Source organism: Pteropus alecto, unplaced genomic scaffold (genome assembly GCF_000325575.1).
Source record: "Pteropus alecto unplaced genomic scaffold, ASM32557v1 scaffold7, whole genome shotgun sequence".
Lineage (NCBI taxonomy): Eukaryota > Metazoa > Chordata > Mammalia > Chiroptera > Pteropodidae > Pteropus > Pteropus alecto.
In genome coordinates this window covers 15,616,962-15,641,171 of record NW_006494614.1, presented here as the reverse complement: position 1 = coordinate 15,641,171, position 24,210 = coordinate 15,616,962, and the positions used below count along the sequence as shown (strand labels likewise).

General features: G+C 32.6%; 1 pseudogene; it reads left to right on the top strand.

Moving 5' to 3' along the window:
* Positions 1 to 8,454: 8,454 nt before the first annotated feature.
* LOC112474598 overlaps positions 8,455 to 24,210 on the top strand; it is a 96,506-nt pseudogene continuing 80,750 nt past the window's right edge.

Sequence of the window (24,210 nt, the reverse complement as noted above, 5' to 3'; positions counted from 1 at the left end):
CCTTTCTCTCCCCTCTCTTCCTCCCTCCCTTCTTTCCTTCCTTTCTTCCTTCCATTCCACCATGTTTTCATGGTACATGACAGGATGATCTTTTTCCCCCAAAGAATAATGGTAGATACCTTAACATTTAGTTAAATAGAGTATGAGAGCACAAGAAGTGAGAAATTAGGTAAGAGAATGACTGGCAGGAAATCTGGCCAAATGGAAGGTGACATGAAGGTGACATGAAGAAGTAGTGTTCTAGGCAGAGAAAAACAACATATGTGTTACCCTGAAGGAGCCTTTCTGTTCCTGAGGAGGCTTCATTTAAATTGTCGTTAATATCCTGGTTGCTTTAAGACTTGTCAGGTGTATGTTCTTTTTTTAAAAAGAAGAAATCCAGTGAGCACAAAAATAGTTGACCTCATTTCTACACCTATTAGAGTATAATAAAGATGTACATTGTATTAGGTTGGATTTTAACAGTATTGGTTGTTTGAAGTGACTTAAGACATTGTACAATAGGGAGGAAGAAAATGTAGTTAAGGGCAAGCAAAAAATGAAGACACTGAAAAAAAAAAAAGGGAGGGAGTAATGGTAATTAAAAGGATAAAAGGCACGGTAGAAAATGAGTAAAATTCTTATATGGGAGAATTTGAATGGTGGAATAATCATGGCTCCAAGTATTAATCTAGATAGAAATATGGAAATCCCTTGTCATTGTTCTGAGATTTGTTATTTAAAATTACTCTAAACTATTGCATCTATGTGAAGAAAAAAGAATGTATTTTCCTTCATGATTTCCTCATATTAAAAATCACTCACATTGGTACATTGCATGTCTTTATGGCCTATATCTTTTATATTTTTCTCAATACTCTGTGATTACCTCAGTTAACCTATTTTTCTAAAATACATACGTATGACATCAGTACTTAAAAAAAAACCCCAATCAACCCATCTTTTCTTTGACAATTTTTATTTTTATAAAACTCTGAGTTGTGCTATTGTGAAGCAAAATTCAGAGCAGAAACATCTGTTAAGCAAATAAAATTCTTCCTCTCTTTTGGAATATTTTTCTTAAAAATGTTAAAATATTTCCTGTACCAATGAAGATACATGAATAGGAACATGTCGTATTTTTACAGTTATTGAGCACAGCTCTAATCTTATGCAAATTTGAATGAAAGATGTAGCTCTTAGGAATATGCTGATTGTGGTCCTTTCTAACTCCAATGCCCATGGTATCTATGACATTTTCTCCAGATACCCAATCCTGCCCTTTCTTCAAGGTACAGCTTTCTGGATCTTTTACAAAAGCTTTACTCTCCACCTTCAGCTCCCTTTTTTATTTTCCTGGCCCTTATAATACCTGTCAAGTTTTTTAATTTTTTTTTAATTTGATTAGTTTCTTTTCATATTTAGGATTCTCCTTGCACATCACTACATTTGTGTGACTTAGTAAGAGATACCCCGCCCTCCGGTAGATAAATTTTAAATAGTCATTACCTGTGGACAGGCAAATTAGAAGGAGGAGGCTCTTCATCCTGGGGGAAGAGTTCAGCTCTCACTTCCACTTTGGCTGGGTACCCACATGTACAACTGCACAGCTATGTAGAACAACCCTGCTCATAAAATCTAGCACTTATATAACTAGTAAAAGACATTTAAGCAACAGTTGCATTTATTTCAATTAGACAAGACTTTTTTAAATCATAAGAGAAAATTATGTTGAGATCTTTTCTCTTTCCTTCCCCCAAAGTACAAGATCATCCTGACAATATAACGTCTACATCTCTGGCCAAATAAAAGCAGGAAAGTGCAGGAAAGAAGAGTCAACAATTAGATAATTTGGTGATTAGGGCTGACTTTGAAATTGTGATCACAATGGAACTAACTTCAAATGGTTAGATTCCTGTTTGGCCTGAGCAGGTTATGGAGTGAGAATCTTTTTTTTTTTTCTTTCAAAAGCTGTTCTCATGCTCACACAAGCTTGTTTTCATACATCTCATTTAATTTCATATTTTTTTTTTGGCTGCGATGTCAAAGTTGTAACATTTCACACGATGATGTAGTGCCAATATGCAATTCTACATGTTGGTCATGTGGTATGTGCTATGTTTGGAGCAGCTACATGATCCTGTCATAGACACTGAAGAAAGACTACATCCTTTGGCTGGATTTTCTAAGTTTCTGGAATTTAAAATCTTAGCCAGAAGCTGGAGGCAAGTCATTTATGCTTATTATGTTACTCCTTAATATCTAGATTTTTACCAACACTGTCTCATTTTTTAAATTACATCAGTTTTTTCATTACACTTTATGCAGGTTAGCAGCCACAGAAAACATTGCAAAAAATCAGGTGCTGTTGCTATGCTTCTTACCATCTGTTGTGCAGTTATTTTTAGTTACCTCCTTCATTAATCACCATGACGGTGAGGGCAAAGGCACTATAAGTGTTGCACAACTGTATTTACGCTACCAGCTACTTCTGAATCAGCTTTTCCTTTCCTTGTTTGAGACATCACATTGTATTATGCCTGGAAAGTTTATCTTAGTGGAGAAATTATTTAATAGATTGATGTTAGATGAACTAGTTTATTATAACTCTGGGGAATAAGCATGGACTGATAAGTTTTACTATAGCTCAAATTAATAAGAATAATTTAATCTTCTTGGATTTCCTTTTATTTGCCATTTCTGGGAACATGGCAATTTCCCTTGTAAAAATCAATTAGTAAAATAAGTAATGTTAGAAAATGTGTGATATGTTTTAACTGTTTTGAATATGTGAAAATTATATGGATATTTCCTGAGAGAACAAATCATATTTAGAATTCAAAAGAGTAACTATTTTATTATCCCTTAATAAGACTGAAAACATCTTTTCTTTCGTATTTTTGTGATATGTGATATTTATGAACCTTTATGTTGAATAACGATACTTAGAATTAACAGAGAAATGTGTTAGTTTGTATGATTCGATCCATAATGGTCAAATCTTCACAAAAATACTCATTATATTGGGTTATTTTCTTTTACTATTCCTGTACATACATGAATTTTTCTATATATTAGCACCAGTGTCTTCATATAAACTCTTATTGATCATAATTCATAGCATTTTTCTCTCTACTAGTCATTGCCAGAACTTGGTGTACACATTAGAAATTCTCATGGGATCTTTTGTTTGAGATAAAACGGTGAGCCTCAGGGTATTATTTATATTTAGACTGATAAGTGCCATTTTATTGCAAAGCCCATTTTGGGCAGTCTTTATTTTCCCCTCAGATTCATTTAAAAAATTTGCTATTTCTTGGTGAGGCTCTATTTAGTCCACATCAAGTTATTGTGCACAATTAGCCTCATAGTTTGTCTACTGAAAGCAAGTATTCCATTTACGTCTTGATGTACATTTGGAATGTACAGTTTTTGGCTATTATAAATAAAGCTACCTTGAACATTTGAATACAAATCTTTGTGTGGACAAATGTCTTTATTTCTTTTGAGTAATCCCTAAGAAAGCTAAATATTCCTAGTCTGGAGATATATCTTAATATTTAATATTATTTAAAAAAATTATTTACTTGGTAGTTGTGACTTTGTTAGGTTAATATTTGTTAAGTAGAGCCCTAGTGGGTCAGATGGTTCAACAAAAGACCACGTGGGAATTGTAATAGAGGAATTTATTACTCACAGGTCCTGGAGAAAGTACAGAGCATGCCTTCAGGGGCCATGTGGGGAGTTCAAGACAGGGTACAGGCAGAGAATGTGGCAAAACCTGGGGTACACGAGTTATTAGAGTTCATGGTGAAGTGCTTTTTAGGGTTTCCAGGCTAAGGCTGAATTGGTTAATTCAAAGCAAAAAGAACGGGGAATTTGTAAGGTCGGGGGAGTGGCAAGAGCCTGGGGGTGGTGAGGAGGGGAGAAGCAGGGGAGAGTGTAATAACAAGAGCTGATGAGGGAGTCATGTCACGAACTTACATTTGCTTTTGCCTCTGCGGGCTGTTATCTAGGGCAGGAGTCCCCAGCCCTTAAGCCGTGGACCAGTACAGGTCCATGGCCTGTTAAGAACCAAGCCACATAGCAGGAGGTGAGTGTCAGGCAAGCGAGCAAAGCTTCATTTGTATTTGTAGCTGCTTCCCAACACTAGCGTCACCGCCTCAGCTCCACCTCAGATCATCAGGCATTAGATTCTCATAAAAGCACTGGTCTCTGGTGCCAAAAAGGTTGGGGACCACTGATCTAGGGCATGTGCCTGAGGGAGGATCTCGTGTCAGTTCAAGGGCTACACAGGCTGCTTGACTACACAAGATGGATACTGAGGCAGCAATGTCTGGAGTAGATTAGCTAAAATCTCAACAATAGTTTTTTTAAGTGGTAGTATCATTTTATATTTCACTAGCAATGTATGAGAGTTCTTATTGCTCCACATCCTTACCAACACTTCTCTGTGTTTTTAATTTTAGCCTTTTTTGGTAAGTGTGTAGTAAAACATCATTTTGGTTTAATTTACATTTCTGTGATGACTAATGATGATAAGAATCTTTCCATGTACTTATTTTATATTCAGATATTTTTGTAAAAATATCTGTTAAAATGTATCTTTTTTTTCTGTTTTTTTTGTTTGTTTGTTTTTTAAATGAATTTTAAGAGTTCTTCTGTTTACTGGTGATTTTATATATAAAATATTTTCTCTAAGTTCAGAGTTTGCTCTTTTGATGAACAGAAGTTTTAATTTTGAACAAGTCCAATTTAGAATTTTGTTCTTTTCTTGTAGTGTTTTGTTTAAGAAGCCTTCGCTTCCCCAAACATCACAAAGAGTTTCTCTTATAGTTATAGTTTCAGCTTTGGTTTACATCTTAGTTTTGTGCATGGTGGGAGATAAGGGTTTCCATTCAGTTTTTTTCCATATGAACAAATTATAGATTTTCCAGCACCATTTATTGAGAAAATTATCCTTTCTCTTTAAATTGATTCCTTTGTTGCAAATCAAAAGATTATATGTGCGCATCTATTTTTACTTTCTACTCTGTCTCATTGATCTATATATCTCTCTGTGTTAGTACCACATTGTCTTGATTACTATAGGTTTATCAAGTGTAAAGCTTCCAATTTTGTTCTTTTACAAAATAGTTTTGGGTGTTCAGGTTTTTTGTATTTCTATATAAATTGTCAATTAAGCTTGTGAATTTTTACAATACTTACTGGAATTTTGTTTGAGATTATTTTGAATCTATAGATCAATCTGGAGAGAACTGACATCTTAATAATATTGACTCTTCCAATTCATAAACATAATATATTGCTTCAATTATTTAATTACCTTTAACAACATGTTATAGTTTTTGTGGAAGTTTGCACAATTTTTATTAAGTATACTTCTAAGTATTTTAGGTATTTTTGATGTTATTATAAAATACCAATTTTTATTTTACTTTCTAATCATATGTTTCTGGTATATAAAAATAATTATTGTTCTGTATATTTAATCGTATTCTGTTTTATTGATAAATTCACTTGTTAGTACTAGTAGCTTTTTGCTATATATTCTTTAGAGTTTTTTTTATATACATGTTCATTTCCTGTGCAAATCAATAATTTTACTTCTGTCTTTACAATATACATGTTATTATTTTTTTTCTTGCTAAGTAAACCCACTTTGTAATGATTTATTCTTTTCTAAATATTGCTGGATTTAATTTGGCAATATTTGCTAGTGTTGTTTTCATCTATGTTCATGAACATCTGTTTCTGTTTCTCTCTGTCTGTCTTTTTCTCTCCCTCTGGCATAATGTTCATGAAATCTATAGTTTTCTTTTCACATGCCTTTGACCAATCTTAATATTAAGGTAATATCGCCTTATAAAATTGTTTGGGAAATGTTCCCTTTTCTATATTATGAGTTTTAGAGGCTTGGTATTATTTCTTTCTTAAATGTTTCATGGAATTCACTAGTGAAGTGACTGGGTTTGTAGTTTTGTTAGAACATTTTTAATTACAAGTAGAATTTATTTAAAGATCAATGAGTATTCTCATTTTCTATTTCTGTGTCAGTTTTGGTTATTTGTATCTATTAGGGAATTTGCCATTTTGTCAAATTTATTGACATAAAGTTCTTAATAATATTACCTTAATAACTATTTAATATTGTAGAACAAGAATCAAAGTGTCAGTTTTTATTACTGATATTGGTAATTTCTTTGTTTTATCTCTGTCTATATCTCTCATCTCTACTATCTCTCTATCTCTCTATTTATCTTTAAGTCTACATATAAGTATATCAATTATGTTGATCTTTTCTAAAAGTAAGCTCTGGATTTTGATTTCTATTATCTATAGTTTTACTGTTTTCTATTTCATTGATTGTTGCTCTTTTGATTTTATTAATTATTTCTACTTATTCTGGGTATAATATGCTTTAATTTTTTTTTAGCTTTATAAAATGAAAGCTTCACTCTTTGATATTAGACTTTTATACTTTTCTAGTATAAGCATTTAATGCTATAAAGTCTTCATAAATACAAGTTTATCTTCAGCCAATAATATCTGAGAAGTTTAGTTTTTATTATCATTCAGTTCAAGATACATTCTTATTTGCACTCTGATTTATTTTTCATCCATGGGTTATTTACAGTTTTGTTCTCTAATTTCCAAATATTGAGAGATTTTCCAGATAATTTTTGGTTACTGATTTCTAATCTGATTACTGGTGCTCAAAGAATATCATTTGTGTATTTCAATCCTTTCAATGTTACTAAGATTTGTTTTATGGCATATAATTTAGCCTATAGAATGTTTTATGTGCTCTTAAAAAATCTACATACTGCTATTCTTGGGGGAATGTTATATAACCATTAATTATGTCAAGATGTTTGATAATATCATTGAAGTCTTTTATTTCTATCATTTTTTTTAATCTTCATGTTTTATCAATGCTTGGAAATATAAGTGTTGAAGTTTGCAATTATATCCAATTTTTCTCTCTCATTTCAGTTTTGTCAGTTCTTGATTCATATGCTTTGAAAATGTTACACATCCACACTCATATCCACGTTCGGAATTTTTATGTCTTCTTAATAAGTTGACTGCTTTATCATTCATGTTTATCTCTGATAATATTTCTTGATTTAAAATCTACTTTTCCTGATAACAAGATAACCACACCAGGTTTTATTTGATGAGTATTTGTATGGCATATCTTTTCTCATTCTTTTACTTTTATGAGTGTTTTGTTGTTGTTGTTGTTGTTGTTATTGTTTTTATAGACTGCTTATAGTTGCATTTTGCTTTTTTATTCAGTCTTAAAAGTTTTGTTTTTTAAGTGTAATATTTAGAACACTTGTATAATTATTCTTTTTAATACTATTTTTCAAATTAGCATTTGCTAAATTGACTGTTTTGGTGTACAACTCTATAAATTTTGAGATTTATAAATATGTGTAGTCGACATCAAAATCAGGATACAGATAGTCCATTCAACCCCCCAAAACTCTCAAGCTATATCTTTTTAGTCCCAACCTCCTTCCACCCCTAAATTCTGGCAAGTACTAATTAGTACATTGTTACTATAGATTTGCATTTTTGAGAATGTTATCGAAATAGATTATACAGCATACAAACTTTTGAAATATTTCCTTGAAATCGAGCGACATCGTTGAGTATACCAATATTTTAGTCTTTTTTTATTTCTCAATAGTAAACAATGGAATGATGTTGATATATCACAATTTGTTTATCTACTTACTCTTTGAAGAACATTAGTTTTCAGTTTTTGGTGATTATGAGTAAAGTTGCTATAAATCTTCATGTACAGGTTTATAAATATATAGGAGTAAGAAAACTTGTGACTTAGTGTATATTTTGTATATTTAAGTGTTTGAGAAACTTCCAAACTGGTTTCAAGAATGGTTGTATCATTTTGCATCCCTTTGACTTAGAGTTTGTATCAATTTCTTAGTAGGGAGAATTCGGAAGTTCTCTCTCTCTCAACACACATACACATTAATATTTGGAGCATATTGAGAAGGTGAGGAAATGGCATCCACTATAATCCACAGATTACAGTATCTATAGCCAAGCTACAGGCTAGCAGGGCTACAGTGCTTATACCACCCAGCCCACTCAAAGATATTCACAGACCACCCAGGCATATGCACAACAAAGTTATGGAACCTAGCGACAGCCCACTGGCATTAGCTATACCCAGGCTCAGACCACTGTGACCTATGGGGAGACAGCCTATGCAACTTCTTATGGATAGCCTCCCACAAGTTATACTAGTCCAAATGCCCCCCAGGCATACAGTCAGCCTGTCCAGGGGTATGGCACTGGTGCTTATGATACCATCACTGATGCGGTAACTACCACCTGGGCCTCCTATGCAGCTTATTTTGCGTATGACACTCAGCCTGCTTACTCGGCTTATGGGCAGCAGCCAGCAGCCACTGTACCTGTAAGACCACGGGAGGGAGTATGCAGTCCTGTGAGGGCAGGGGGATGCTGCTGCCAGTCCGTGGAGGTCCAGGGGGCCCAAGAGGTCTTGGAGGACCCATGGGTTGCATGGGATGCCGTGGAGGAGATAGAGGACGCTTCCACCCAAGAGGGCCCTGGAGTTTCCAAGGGAACCCCTCCAGAGGTGGAAACCACCAGCACCTAGCAGAAAACTGGCAGTGCCCCAGTCTGGAGAGTAGAAACTAGAATTTCATGTGGAAAACAGGATGCAACCAGTGTAAGGTCCCAAAGCCTTAAGACTTTTTCCCGCCACCCTTACTCCCCTGGGCAGTGACCGAGGTAGAGGTGGCCCTGACGGCATGTGGGGAGGTGTCCTCATGGACTGATGTGATCCTGGTGGGATGTTCAGAAGTGGCTGTGGTGGAGACAGTGATGGCTTCCATGGCAACCGGGGTTATGGACCGAGGAGCCCCAGGGAGTCCCCCTGGAACTTTAATGGAACAGAGGAGATGAAGGAGAGGTGAGCATAGAGGACCTGGAAAAATGGATAAAAGCGAGCACCATCAGAACACAGGGATGGCTCTACTGGATGCAGAGACCCTGCAGAGCTGCATTTACTATCAGATATATTTTTTAAACCAAAAAATCTTTTAAATTTATAATTCCATATTTATGATGTTGGTCTCAACATTATGATTATTCCTTATCTGTACATTAGTATTTTTCACCATTTATTAAGAAACAAAACAAGTTAAATTGTAGAGCATATTATTATCCCTATTTTATAGATGAAGAAATTGAGCATCAGAGAAGCTAAAGAATGCTCCTAAGTACTTATAATTAGATAAAGGGCAAAACTCAAGTCTATCTTACTTCAGTGCTTCTGCGTATATTCCCTTTTATATTATATGGTTTTATTATCACTAAATCATTTTTTTTTTCATGCAAAATGTATGGTTCATGTAATATTTGGGCGATACTTATACTAAAACTTTATTTGTTGTTTATCTGAAACTCAGCTTGGTGGCCTATATTTTATCTTGCAATCATACTGGTTTTATTTATTTTATATTTATATAATTTTACTTGAAAGGCTATCCAATTTAATTTTTATTTTCTAATTTTTTAGTTCCATAGAGTGAAAGTCACTTGAGTCTGAGATATTTTAACAATTTTCTTTTACATTAATTTGGAGTTCAAAGATTACCAAATTAGAGCTAACTGTCCATAGTTCTAACCAGTTTCTAAACAGCTCAAAATATCTTTGATTTTTTTCACTTTAACATGGACATTATAAATCTATTATAAAAATTATTTGTATCCTTTTTAAAAATATTGAGAAATAAAATATTTTTAAAAAATTAGGCTAAGATTTTTCATGACTTACTGACTCCAAATAGGAACATTGCCAAATTGATTTCATTTATTTAATCTTCTCAGAAATATTCATTTATGTACAAGATGAAGTTATACTGGATTTGAACATTCCTTAGTGAGCACTTTCTATGTAGAGTCTGAAAATATTTACCAAGTGCATATTGTGGATAATTTATTTTCACCTGAAAACAAAAATAGACTTAAATGTATACAAAGTAACTTAAGAAAATATTTGATGGATTCTAACAACTCAATCCAGATTAGAAAAAAATTGCAATAGTAGCATGAGGGATATTTTTAGAAAAGTAAAATAATTCTAAGTCTGATATGAGTGATTCTACAAATTTCACTTACAGAAATGATAGTAAGGATCTACAAATTTATATTTTAAAAGTATACTTAGTAAATATCTCACAGAAGACAGAAGAAAAAACATACTCATGTATAAATATTATTTAACTCAAACTGCATTCACTAAAAATACTGACACACACACAAACATTGAAAAAACCAATAAATTTTTAATAAATAAACAGTCAATAGAATTAGACACAGAGATGATCCAGATGAGTGAATTCTTAAGGAATTTAAAACAACTAAGAAATATTTTAAATAATTTAGTGGAAAATGTGAAGAGGATTCATGAACAGATGGAGAAATTCAGCAGAGAAATAGAAACCATACAAAAGAAATAATAGAAATTTTCAATAACAAGGTATCAGAGAGAATTTTGCTGCAGCTTTATTAGCAAAATCAAATAGCAGAGGAAAAAAATCAATGAACTTGAAGGTAGGTTAACAGAAATTATTGAAATGGAAACACAAAGAGAGAACATATTTTAAAAAATAGCATTCACAGAGTGTAGGACAATATCACACTGTTCATGATACTGAAGTTAGAGAAGAGGAAGAGATGGGTAGAAGAAATATGTGAAAAGATAATAGCTGAAAATGTCTCCCCTAATAACTAAAGTATTAAACCACATATAAAAAGATCACTGAGAACCCCAAGCATGACAAATAAAAAAACTTTCCTATACACATTCTATTCAAACTGTTGTTTATTAAAGATAATGAGAAAATATAAAGACAGGTGGAAAGAGATAAAGATCTGAAAAGTAGGGCATGATATTAATAGTCTTGTCTTATAAAATAATCAAATGATACTGTTTTAAGTTGAAGAAACAAAAATTAAATTTATTTTATTATTCAAATGTAGTAAAGATAAGCCAGAGAGAAGCTAAAATATTATAATATCAGAAATATATTAAAATTTGTGGGCCTACCAAGAAAGAATCCTCATCAGTCAGAGCAGGAAGTCTTTAGATAAATAAATTAGTCCTTAGATATCTAAATCTGATAGAATCAGAAGTAACACTATAAATAGTTTTTACATATACTGAGTAACCACTGGAGAAAACAATTAAGATTAGTTATATTAAAGTGTAATTTTCAAAAAGGAAAAATTATGACACATGAAACTATAAAATAGAGGTGTGTCAAATATTTTATTCAACTCATTAAAAGAGAACTAGTAAGATGCTATGAACTAGTAAAATTCAATTCAGAGAGCATTTGGAGTACTAAATATTGTTATGCAATTAAAAAATGTTAGGATAAGATCGAATTGCTTAATGACCAACAGGACAATAAATTATATCCTTTAGGTTTATCTTTTCCACTGGACCAAAATTGGTTATATTCTCTATCAGACAAAAGCATACAGTTAACATATAACTTCACTAAGTCTTGGGCTTTTATCATTAGCCTAAAGTTGCTTTTGACAATTTAATCTATATATAGAAAAGAGTGTTTAAATATGTTGTTTTTAGCCATGTGCATTTATTACTTTGATAAAATAGAAAATAACTATATTTGTCTATTAAACATTATCAGCTAACATGTATTTGATGTTTGGTATGTGCTGAGCACTTTGCAAAACACTGTGTATTAAATGATTTAATGTTACCACAATCTTAAGAGGCAGATAATGTTTTTTGCATGTTACATATGAGGAAATTGAGTTACAGGGAAGTTAAGAAACTAGGCCAAGCTTACATATGTATTAAATGTTACATACCTAGTCTGTAATTTTAACCAGATACTAAGGTGATAGAATTCACAGAATGAGGATAAGGTGGCTGTTTCAAACTGTGAATAGAACACATTAGGATATAGGGATTATTCTTGAATTTAAATAATTCATTAGGAAAATAAAACTCCTTTCTGATGAGATGTTATTTGTATTTAGGAGCTGCCAGGAACAAGAATTGAAGCAGACAAAATTAAAATGCTTCCGTACTCAAACAATGCAACAGAGACCTATCATTTAAATATCCTTATCCATTGCACAATTTAGCTTTATAAGCTCATTTCAGCAGATTAGCTCTTTGAAAGTTAATAATAGCACATAATTATAAGCATCTTTAGTGAATGAATGCTTTTGTTTAATGAATTGCAGTTTTCTCTGCATGACTGCTCAGCCTACCATACTATTTTGCTATTCAGATTTCCTTTTTCAGTTACAATTTATGTGATTGTCTTTTGAATAAGGAATATTTACTCGTTGCCAAATAGTTTTGTTCTGTTTTTACTACAATGGTCTTAATATAGGTGTGCTTAAGAATATCTTCTGTTTTAAAACACAGTTATTTTTTTAAAAAATTTGCTACTTAGAACACTATGCTAATGAATTGAGTCCATACTATTTCACAGCTTTTGTGTTTCTTCAAAGTTCTACTTAATGGTTATTGCCTAGAGAACCCAAGTCCTATCACAAGGTATATGGAAAAGGAAACATTGTAGGCATAGTGCTAAAAGAGGAAAATAGGCTAAAGTCATGGATGCATGTGCGAGTGCATGCGTGTGTTTTAGCTTTAGCTGAAACTCACCCCACCCAAGAGGACCTGTTTTCCAGTTGCTTTCTTCAGCAGCATATTTCTGTTCTCTCGTATCTTATTGGCTAGCATCAGAAGTGGTGTCTTCCTGCTTTTTTTCCGGGCTGCATACCATAACTTTGGCACCTGTCCACCTGCTCCTTTGGGAATAGAACATTTTCTCTACCTCCTTGTTGGTGTCACCTCCTTTCCTCTTGTCATTCTTCCTCACCCAGGGGAGACTTTTGCTCTCAGACCTTCACCTCCTACCTGATATCCTTTCTGCCACTTTAATATCTCTGGGGATAAAAATTTTAATACCCCAAATTGTTTATTCCTTGACCTTTCGTTTCTGATAATAATCTCCATATGCTTTTCTATCCACTCCCATGATCATATTCTAGATTTTGTTTTCAGTGTGTCTTATATCTTTTTTTGTTCCTCAATTTCTCCATTATGCCTTATTTTGTATTATACAGATATTTTTTATTGTACTATTCAAATTTTGTTGTCATTTCTTTTACTATGTTTTTTGTTATTTTTTTATTGGTTGCTCTGAGGATTATAGTTACATCTTAATTTATAAAAATCTACTTCAGATTAATTCTAATTAACACCAAATTAATTTTAATAGTATAAAAAAATTGTTTCATAGAGATGGCTCCCAACCTTTATGCTGTCATTGGCACAAATTGTATCTTTATACATGGTGTGCTCATCCTCAATTTAAAATCATTGTTTCATGCAGTTCTCTTTCAAATAAGCTAGAAAAAAAAGTTAAAAACCAAATATACATTTATATCATCTTTTATCTTTACTTATGTAAGTTACCTTTACCAGTGTTCTTTATTTTTTCAAGTGGAGTTGAATTACTGTCTAGGGTCCTCTCATTTCAGCCTGAAAGACTATCTTTAGAATCTCTCGTAAGGTATTTATGTTAGTGATGACTTATCTCAGTTTATGTTTATCTGGAAATGCCTTAATGTTTCTTTCATTGTTGAAGGATAGTTTGCAAGATATAGAAATTTTGTTTGACAGTTTTTTCCTTTTAGCACTTTAGATATGTAATTCCATCACATATTAGCCTCCACGGTTTCTTACTGGGGACCCCTTGTATATAATGAGTTGCTACTCTCTTCCTGCTTTCAAGAGTCTCTCTTTGTCTTGGGTTTTCTACAGTTTGATTATAATGTACTCTATATGAGTCTCTTTGAAATTATACTATTTGGAATTTGTTGAGCTTCTTAGATGTATGGATAAATGTTTTTCATCAAGTTTTGGAAGTTTCCAGTCATTATTTTTCTCAAAATATTTCTTCTGCTCTTTTTTCTCTCTCTCTCCTAGGATTCTCATGATGTGTATGTTGTCAGTTTTGATGGTATCCCACAGGTCTCTTAGGCTCTGTTAATTTCCTTTTTTTTCTTTTTGTTCCTTAGTCTAGATAATCTCAATGGACTTATTTTAAAGTTCATTAATTATTTCTTCTGTCTGTTCAAATCTGCTCCTGAGTCTCTCTAGTAAAATTTATTTTATTTTAGTTATTGTAATTTTCAACTCCAAAATTCTTATTTTTTTATATAATTTCTCTTCATTGATGTTCTTTATTTGATAAAATATCATTCTCATATTTCCTTTAGTTCTTTAGATTGATTTTCTTTAGGATACTAAACATATTTATAATAGCTGATTTAAAGTCTTTGTCTAGTAATGTCTGAACTTCCTAAACAGAGTTTATTAATTTTCTTTCTACCTATGTATAGGCCATACTTGCATGCCTTGTAATTTTCTGTTGAAATTCAAATATTTTAAATATTATAATGTGGAAACTCTGGAAATCAGATTCTCTCCTCTCTCCAGATTTATTGTTGTTACTGCTTCTTGTAGTTTGGTGACTTTTCTAAATGAATTTTGTAAATTCTGTATTCTTTATTATGTGTGTTCCCTGAAGTCTCTTCTGAAGTCTCTATTCTGGTAGTTAGTGATTTTACAAGGATTTCATTAAATGCCAGTAGCCAAAAGTAAAAAAACGAACAAAAAGTCTTCTAGTCTTTGCAGTTTGGCTCTGTGTTAGGAAATTCCTTCTCACCTTCAGTGCTATGCCAGGACATTTAAAACTCTGCCTTAGCCTTCATTTCCTGTTTCCACAGAACTTCAAGATCAGCAGAAAGTGAGAGCTTAGGATCTCCTCAGATCTTTCCTGAGCATGCACACATACTTGACCATGTGTGCAGCCTTCTATATTCCCAAGAATAAATTGGAGATTTTCAAAGCCTCTATGTACATCTCATTCTAAGCTTTTCCTCCAAATCTCTTTGGCTAGTCCATTACAGTTCCTGGTAGCTCCAGCTGTCATCCATTGCCTCAGGAACAGCACCTAATGCATCAGCCTGCAAATGTTTTTGACTAATGTCAGCAGCAATTTTAACACTGAGTCAGTTTCAGATTAGAAAAATGAAGACAAATCTTTTGAGTTGATCCTCCAAGTAGCTACTACACAGATCAAAACAGATGATATCAATATTTTGGAATTGAGAGCCATTCTTCTCTTTCCAGTTTTTGGAATGCAAACTTATTTTCTGGGCTGAGGAAAGGGGAGCAAGAGTGGAATAAGTTAAAGTGCCATGAAGTCCACTATTCTTACCAAAAATCAACTATTTTCTTTTGCTAATTCAGTGTCCCCAGAAACATTATAGAAAACAACTACTGTAAATAATGAGAAATGATTGTACCATGTTCATGTTGATGCTTCATGACTACTTTTCAGAGGGATTATGAGCTTTATTTCTCTATTTGGTCCTAGGTTCTCACGTTGTACCTGCCCCAAAGGTAGTGTTTAATAAATGTTTATGTTAGTGCACAAAATAATAGGTATACTGTATATTATGCTTAATTATTTGTATTGTATTTGTACTTTGTTATCCTAGAACAATACTTCAGGAAACTTATAACATGAAAACTGAATTAACTTTGTTGCCTGATTGAAAAATGGTAACCCTGAACACACCCAATCTCATCTGATCTCAGAAGCTAAGCAGGGTTGGGCCTGGTTAGTACTTGGATGGGAGACCACCTAGGAAGACTGGCTGGATGCTGTAGGCGTAAAAAAAAAGAAATAGAAAAATGTTAGCACTTCACTTATGGATTTTTAAAATCTAGGCTATAACTAAAGTTTCATAATCTAAAATGTTTTTGATCACTATAAAGCCATCTTCTGCAAATAAAGCTATAGGTTTGCAATTTAACACTAGGTGCATGTTGATATGAATACAGAGAAAGTGGTACTTCTGAAACCGTTAGCATGAAGGACTAAATTATAATGCTTTTTTTTGCAAAATATTTTCTCTTGAATAATTATCAAATATTCAAAAGATTATATAAACCTAGAAATGTTACACTGAATTATAACTGGAAAGATTTACATATGTTTTAGACTAATGATAAAGATGACTAAGTATTCAACTGAAGTGAAACACATTAGCAATTTTTCTTTGTGGTTAAGGGGCCCTTGCTTTTTGCATTTGTGAGAATGTACCATTGACTATATATAGTGGACCAAATTTATCATTATAAAATCATACATCTTTCACATCCTTATTCTCATCTATATCTTGGCGAGTTTTATATGGAACTCTCTTATTCACACCTTGAGTCATGAAGATAAATTTGTTTGGCTCAGAATAGTGAAGGGGACAACAATTTCCCTCAATCACTTGATCATAGGGAAATTGTAAGGCAATTTCTCTATGTTTATATTGTCTCAAGTTTTTTTCAAGACAGTGACTTTGCCAATCTAATCCCAATTTATAATAAAAATGAAAGCTTTTTCTTTAATATTATCTTGTCAAAAGTGATTTATCAATTCAGTCATTATTTTGAAGTGAAACAATTTGTAATGTTGGTCTCTAAAGTCTGAAGAAAATTAAGTACAAGAAATTCTCTGACCTCTTTTGGAAGGAGTAAATTTTTTTCCCACAAAATATCTGAGATCAGCCAATGTATATTAATTAGCTCATTTTTGAGATTCATGAAAATGCCAATAAAACTTAGTATTCATACTGAGAGTAACTATGATGTAAACATTTATTTTTTCTTAAAATTGTTTTTAATAGAATTTCAGGACCACATTAATTTTTTTTATTTTTCAATTACAGTTGACATTTAATATTATTTTATATTCATTTCAGGTGGACAGTATAGTGGTTAAACATTTATATAATTTGTGAAGCGATCCCCCTAATTAGTCTAGTATCCACCTGGAGCTATAAATAGTTATTACACTATTATTGACTATGTTCCCTATGCTATACTTTACATCCTCATGACCATTTTGTAACTGACAATTTGTACTTCTTAATCTCTTCCCCTTTAATACCCAGCCCCTCAACTTCCCTCCTATCAGGCAGTAATCAATTTGCTCTCTGTCTATATGTGTTTGTTTCTGTTTTGTTTGTTGGTTTATTTTGTTTTTTTAGATTTCACATATAAGTGAGATCCTATGGTATTTGTCTTTCTCTGTCTGACTTATTTCACTTAGCATAATACCATTCATAATGTCATAAATAGTAGGATTTTATTTTTTTATGGCTGAGTAATATTTTGTTATATATATATACTATAATCTATCTATTCATCTATTGCTTTCATGTCTTGGGTATTGTAAATAATGTTGCACTGAACACAGGAATATACATTTCTTTTTGAATTAGTATTTTGGATTTCTTTGGATAAATATCCAAAAATGGAATTGCTGGGTCATAAAGTAGTTTTATTTTTAATTTTTTGAGGAAACTCCATACTGTTTTCCATAGTGGCTGTACCAGTTTGCAATCTCACCAGCAATACATGAGAGCTCCCTTTTGTCCACATCCTTGCCAACATTTGTTTGTTGATTTATTGAGGATAGCCATTCTGACAGGTATGAGATGATATCTCATTGTGGTTTCAATTTGCATTTCTCTGATGAGTAGTGCCATTGAGCATCTTTCCATGTGCCTATTGGCCATCTGTATGTCCTCTTTGGAGAAATGTGTATTCAGGATTGTTTGTGAGTTTTTTTTTTTTTTTTTTTGATGTTGAGTTGGATGAGTTTTTTATAAGTTTGGGTTAACCCCTTATTGGATGTATAATTGGTAGATATCTTCTCTCATTCAGTAGGTTGTCTTTTTGTTTTGTTGATAGTTTCTTTTGCTCTGCAAAACTTTTTAGTTTGATGTATGATATAATCTCATTTGTTCCTGTTTTCTTTTGTTTCTCTTGCCCAAAGAAATATATCAGAAAAAGTATTATTAATAGCAATATCAGAGAGTTTACTGCCTATGTTTTCTTCTATGAGTTATATGGTTTTGGGTCTTTAATCCATTTTGAGTTTGTTCTTGTATATGGTAAGAAAGTGGTCCAATTTTATTTTTTTGCATGTATGTTTTCCCAGCACCATTTATTGAATAGACTGTCTTTACCCCATTGTATATTCTTGCTTCCTTTGTCACAGATTAAATGACCACATAGGCATGGGCTTATTTCTAGGCCCTTTATTCTGTTCCATTGATCTAACTATGATATAAATATTTATATTGGATCATGTTACTTGCTAATATTTGACCATTTTGACATACAAAAGTGAGAATTCTATATGATTCAACTTAGTGTAACACAACTTTCTAAACAATCAGATATTATTTCTCATTTGTTTTGAGTATTACTGGCAAATTTTTGAAGACATCAGTGAGGTCTCTAAAAGATAGTGTCTGTTAATTTGTTGTTTGTTTAACATATTGATTATTACTGAAATAATTACAATTGCTAACAAAGACTTTGAGGAACTGCTTTCCTAAATATGTTAAGTGTTTACTGTATGGCTGGCATTATATTAAGTGGTTTATAAACATGATATCCTTTAATCTTTTCAGTAACTTATGAGATTGGTATTGTTATTTTTTAGATAAGAAAACTGAGGCTTATTTAATTTAAGTAACTTTCCCAAAGCCACACGACAAAAAAGTAGGCTTTATCTCCTTTTCTTTCTTCCAATCTCATTTCCTTGGGAAGCTTGCCCCAACTCCCTCATTTGGGGCAGGGCCTCCCCAGGTACCCTGTGCTAACAAGGCATCATGCATCTATACTTGTCTGAGCATCTATTTAATTCATGAGGGTATGAGTTATGAACATTCTACAACCATGGCATGATGCCAGGTGTGTAATGAACTCTTCATAATTATATGTGAACTACATGAATAAAGTGGGGAAACTGCTGTTTAATATCAAGAAGTCTGTTTTGGCATTGGTGCTCTTTACCACAATGCTACATCTTGCTTATATTTGAGAATGACAAATTAAATGCTCAAGTATTATGTATATGCATGTGAATTATAGACTTTTTTCAGTTTAAACAATTGCTTCTGGATATCTCATGAATATTGAAACTAACATTTACCTTCTTAAATTATAGTCAGATGGGAAATTTGCTACTCAATACTCCAAAGTTCTATGAAGCTCAACTAGTCATGTTTAAGATAATCTGCTATTTAATTACCCATGTCATATATCTAGCTGAGATAATTAATTATATTTTCTCTATGTATACTGTTAAAAATATGTTGCAGGAATATCTGGCTAAAGGTATAGTAGGAGTCTAAATTAATAATGAAGACTGCTAAATATAAGGTACAGAAATTGTTTCAATAGCTTGATTCCATTGAATCATATTTTTGTGTATTTATAAACTAAAATAGTTATAATAAACATTAATATATGAATATATTTCAAAAATGTTATGAGATAACTCTATTTTATATTTTATGTCCCACCACTTTATAATAGAAAATTTCTTGCTCAAAGAAAATTGTTTTATGCACAGTAGGGAGTACAACTGGTTTTGTTTACCGATAAAACTTCTCTCCTATGGCACTAAAATATGAGTCAGATATTTTCAAAAACTTTCAAGGCATATTTTCATGGTTTGTGTTTAACAAATGGAAAATGATTTACAATGATAATGTTTCTTAATACCTTACAGAAGAAACCTTCAAACTAAAGAAGTAAACACATTTGATTTAGTACCCACAGTTTTTAAGCTGCAAAATAATGACAAGTTATACAAACAAATATCTAATCTTATATCTCCCGTTTTAATTACTCTACCTTTACAAGTATTTGCCTTTTAATGTTTTCTGTTTCATTAATGTTAGAGTAAAATAGCTCCTATTCAGAATTCAAGCCTTTAGCAGCATCATTTTCTAAAATTCCACTGAGAATCTAATCATTACCAAAAAAAGACCTCAAATTTCATGCACCTAAAGTACCTTGTTGGAGGAATATTTCAGGCTTGTACTCATACATAATTTATGTACATTTTAACTTCAAGTTTAATAACTTGGTTATTTATTTTCCAACATATCAAAAATTTAGAAATAATATTGAATTGGAAAGAAGAGCTGCTGTAGCCAGGCACACTACAAACAGTGAAGATAAATCTGAGAAAAAGTACAGGGAAAGGTAACTCAAAAGATAAATAACGTGTAATTCTCTCACAAACCAAATCAAACAATAAAAACAAACAAAAAAAGAAACAATAAAAATAAAAATAACCATAGAAAAGTAATTTAGGATCCTTTGGTTCAAGGGCAAACTTCTGTCCTTTAATCATTTCCTGCAAATATTATACTTATCTTTATGATAATAACACAGGTTAAGTATGATTTAAATGAAGTTAAATTTAGGATCCTTTGGTTCAAGGGCAAACTTCTGTCCTTTAATCATTTCCTGCAAATATTATAATACTTATCTTTATGATAATAACACAGGTTAAGTATGATTTAAATGAAGTTAAAATGAAGTGAATATATTCCAACTCTTTTATCAAATAAAAGGGAGGTGACCTGTAAAGACAGGTAACCTGTAACTAGAATTCTCAATCAACCAATATCATTTTATAAGTACTTCCATTAGTAGATGTTATTCAACTTGGTTTATTTAGTTTAATTTTTCAAACATTTATTTAATGTCTATTCTGGGCTGCATTTGGTGGTCTGTGGGAACACATTGGTGAATAAGATCCTGTTTTCCAATAGCTCTCAGTGGGAAAACTTTTAAATGCTATGGTAAATAAAGACATATAGGGGTTTGGGAGAACATGGATAAGTAAAAGAATTCAGGGGGAAAAAAAGAACATCAAAAATTTTATAGATGAAAGTTTTGAAGTATAAGCAAGAGTGGGAAGGTAAAGATGAATAGTAGAGGCAAATGCATCACAAACAGAAAGAATAGCATAGTGTGAGAGAACAGAGTGTGTTTAATCAATGACAGAAATTTCAGTAAGTAGATGCACATGCAGTGCACACAGAGTGGGGAGACTGGAATGAAAACTGAATCCTGCAGAACCAGGTCATAAAGTCAGTATACCCAGGTCATAAAGTCAGTATACCTAGAAGGTATACTAATGATATTCAACATCTAAAGCTATGCTGGCCAGAATGTAGAGGGTGGAAGGCATGGGGATGGAAAAGAAGGCAGAATGAAGACTTAGGAGGCTCTCCAGTGGTCCAAGGGAGAAAGTGATGTAATCTTGAACAGTGAGAATGGAAAAGAGAGGAGTGATTTTAGAGATGTTAAGGAAGGAAACGGGCAGGACTTTATGATCTATGTGAAATGGATGAGAGAGAGGCAAGAAAAGGGGAGGACTTCCAGAATTCTGTCCTAGGTGATTAGGTTTTGTTAAAAAAGGAAGAGAATATAATCTGGCAAATAACATGTTTTGGAAGTATTTAACATTTTCTCTTTCAGCATGAGTAGAATATAGCATATGCCAGACTGTAAATTATACCCAACATATTTTGTAACATGTTCTGCTTTTCTAGGTAAGAATATGAAATCTATAACTAAATACTCATGAACAAATGTTTTCAATATGGGACTCTTGACAAACCCATCCTCTCTAGAGGCTCTGGTGTAAAAAATGTATTTTGTAAGGGAGGTGCAGACTTCCATTTAGTTAACAAACTTGCAGAAAATAATTTTGAATAAAAAAACCTCTTTTCAGCTCTTTCCATTTGAGAAGTATAGTGTAAAGTATTTTTCTGCCCCTCCTATCACTCAGAATTTTTCTAGATACCTGTTCTCCATTCCTATAGACAATAGGAATCAACACTAGTGAACATTTTGTTTCTTTAATTTCACATATTTTGCAAATAACAATTTCAGTTTGCCTTGTTGTTAGTTCATTTTTTTTCCCTGTGATATAAATGTGATAACCAAGTTAACAAAATTTCTATTTCAGCCCTCAAGAGATTTTGGGGTGGTCCTTGAATAAAATGATAATCTGATAACGTTATCTCCATTTTGAATTATTAGCAAGTATCTCAGTATGTTACGCAAGACCTGGAAGTGTTGTGATGACTGTAATGATCTGGCAGGCAGCGGATTCCTTTACTGAGTATTTTATTATCAGTTGCTCTATCCCTTCGGCTCTCTCTCTCCTTGCCATACTTGACATTTTCCAGGACTCTCCCTGCATGCCATGCTTCTGGTGCAGCTATAATGTCAAGAATTGAGATTTTTAGATAAAAAAAAATGTTTGGGTTGCAAGTTAGCATCAGGCAATTAACACTAAACACCTGATTTTTATACGTCAACTCTGATTATAAACCACTGGATTATAAATTAAAATGAGAGTAGGGGAAGAAAACATGTCTATATTCTAGCTACATTTTCATAGAGAATATATACTTTTCTTTCATGTTTTTATAGATACAAATAAGCTTATTCAAATTAATAACATTTATTATTTAAAATTATTAGTAGTCATCTAACATAGTGTATGTATGTTTTATTTTTCAAATAATTCACAACTCACATGAGGAACTAAAACAATAAATGATATAATGATTTTTCTATTGATATAATTTCCACTGTAATATTTCCTTATTAAACAATGGAAATATATGTCCATGCTTTTTAAATTTAAATTTCTGGAGCATCTAAGAGTTCAATTAAACAGTTCAATTAAACAGCAAATTTTTCCTTGCCCTTTAATCTTCTTTTTTACATCAACTTGATTATGACTAACTCATGCAATTATAAATTATTCAAGGGTAAAGCATATGGAAAATTTTCAGAGAAGTTCCAGATGGTTAAGGTAAAATAATTAAAAGGTTAAATCTAGTTAGATCACACAGTGTCTTTAAAAAACTGTTCATTTAAGTTTTTGTAATCTGTAACCCAGGTCTTTATTTCCCCCATTATAAATACCACAAGCTCTTTTCGATTTTATTTTGTTGTTAACATACATTGAAAGATGTTGTTTGGAATTGAGGGAGATTATGGCTCCATGATGTCTACTGAGGAAGACATCATGGAGCCATAATGATCAAGGTATCACAAGTTAGTGTTTGATGACAGAGATGTGTCATTCACTAGGCCGTGGTTAGCGTGAAAGACTTCTGGAATAGGAGTCAGAAGTTCTAATCTCATAACTGTCTACATTCTTGCTTACCTCCCCTCCCCCAAAAAAATCACTTTAGCTCTCAGAGATTGGCCGACAGATCCCATCAAACATCAACATCTATGACTCGATTACAGTGGTGGTGCAAGAAACTCGCACTGTACAATGAGGTTATTGAACCTCTTTCTTTTCATGCTGCTCATGATGCTTTCAAGCCTGACGCATCTTGCCATCTAAGAGGGAAGCATATCCCACTTGATTGTCATATATTCTCACTCTCCTTCTTGTAGTGGACTTAGCTAGGAATAATGCTCTGGTTTTCTTTTCTTCCCCCAATCTCTTTCCTTATTTCTATAGCCCAGAAAACTTAGCTTCCTTTTTTGCTCAGCCATCCATGCCATGATGTACCTTAATTTTCCAACTTCTAGTAAAATCTAACAACTGTCTTGATTTCTAGCCCTTTGGGAGCTCTTCAATATATCTCCTTTAATAATATACCAATGGTGGTTAGTGGCTTGGTGCTCTACTAATTCTGAGCAATGTAATTGTATTTCGAGTTTCAGTAAATAATAAACTCAAGGGAATTTCAAGAAAAGTTCTGATGTTGGTCCTTGACAAGCAGATATTAATGAGTATATATTATCCTTGCAAAAAGATTATCCACTAAAAATAGTTTAGATGGAGAAACAGTGTGAGACCCTTAGGGAGTCTTCCCATTTGCCTAACTTCATTCCTAAACTTGATGCCTCATCGAATCTGTGAAGCACATTGAGCCATAACTGGGTTCTTTGTGATCAGAGCACATATAAGTAGAAGATGATCAATTCAGATTGCTTTCTTTGCTCTATAGAAAATTTGAAGTTTTAAAATATCAGTTTAAAACATTACTATTTCAAAAGCCCTTTTGAACACGTTCTAAGGGCTTAACCCTTTGACAACCTTAAAAATTGATTTTTAATTTCTTTCTTTTATTAGTATGTTGAGTTCAACTTCAGACCTTAAATTCACAGAGGCTCCCTTAGAATTAGGACCCTTCTTGGGCCTTGCATGGTCATGGATGTCCCTGTTGGGGATATAAAGGGCCCCAGGC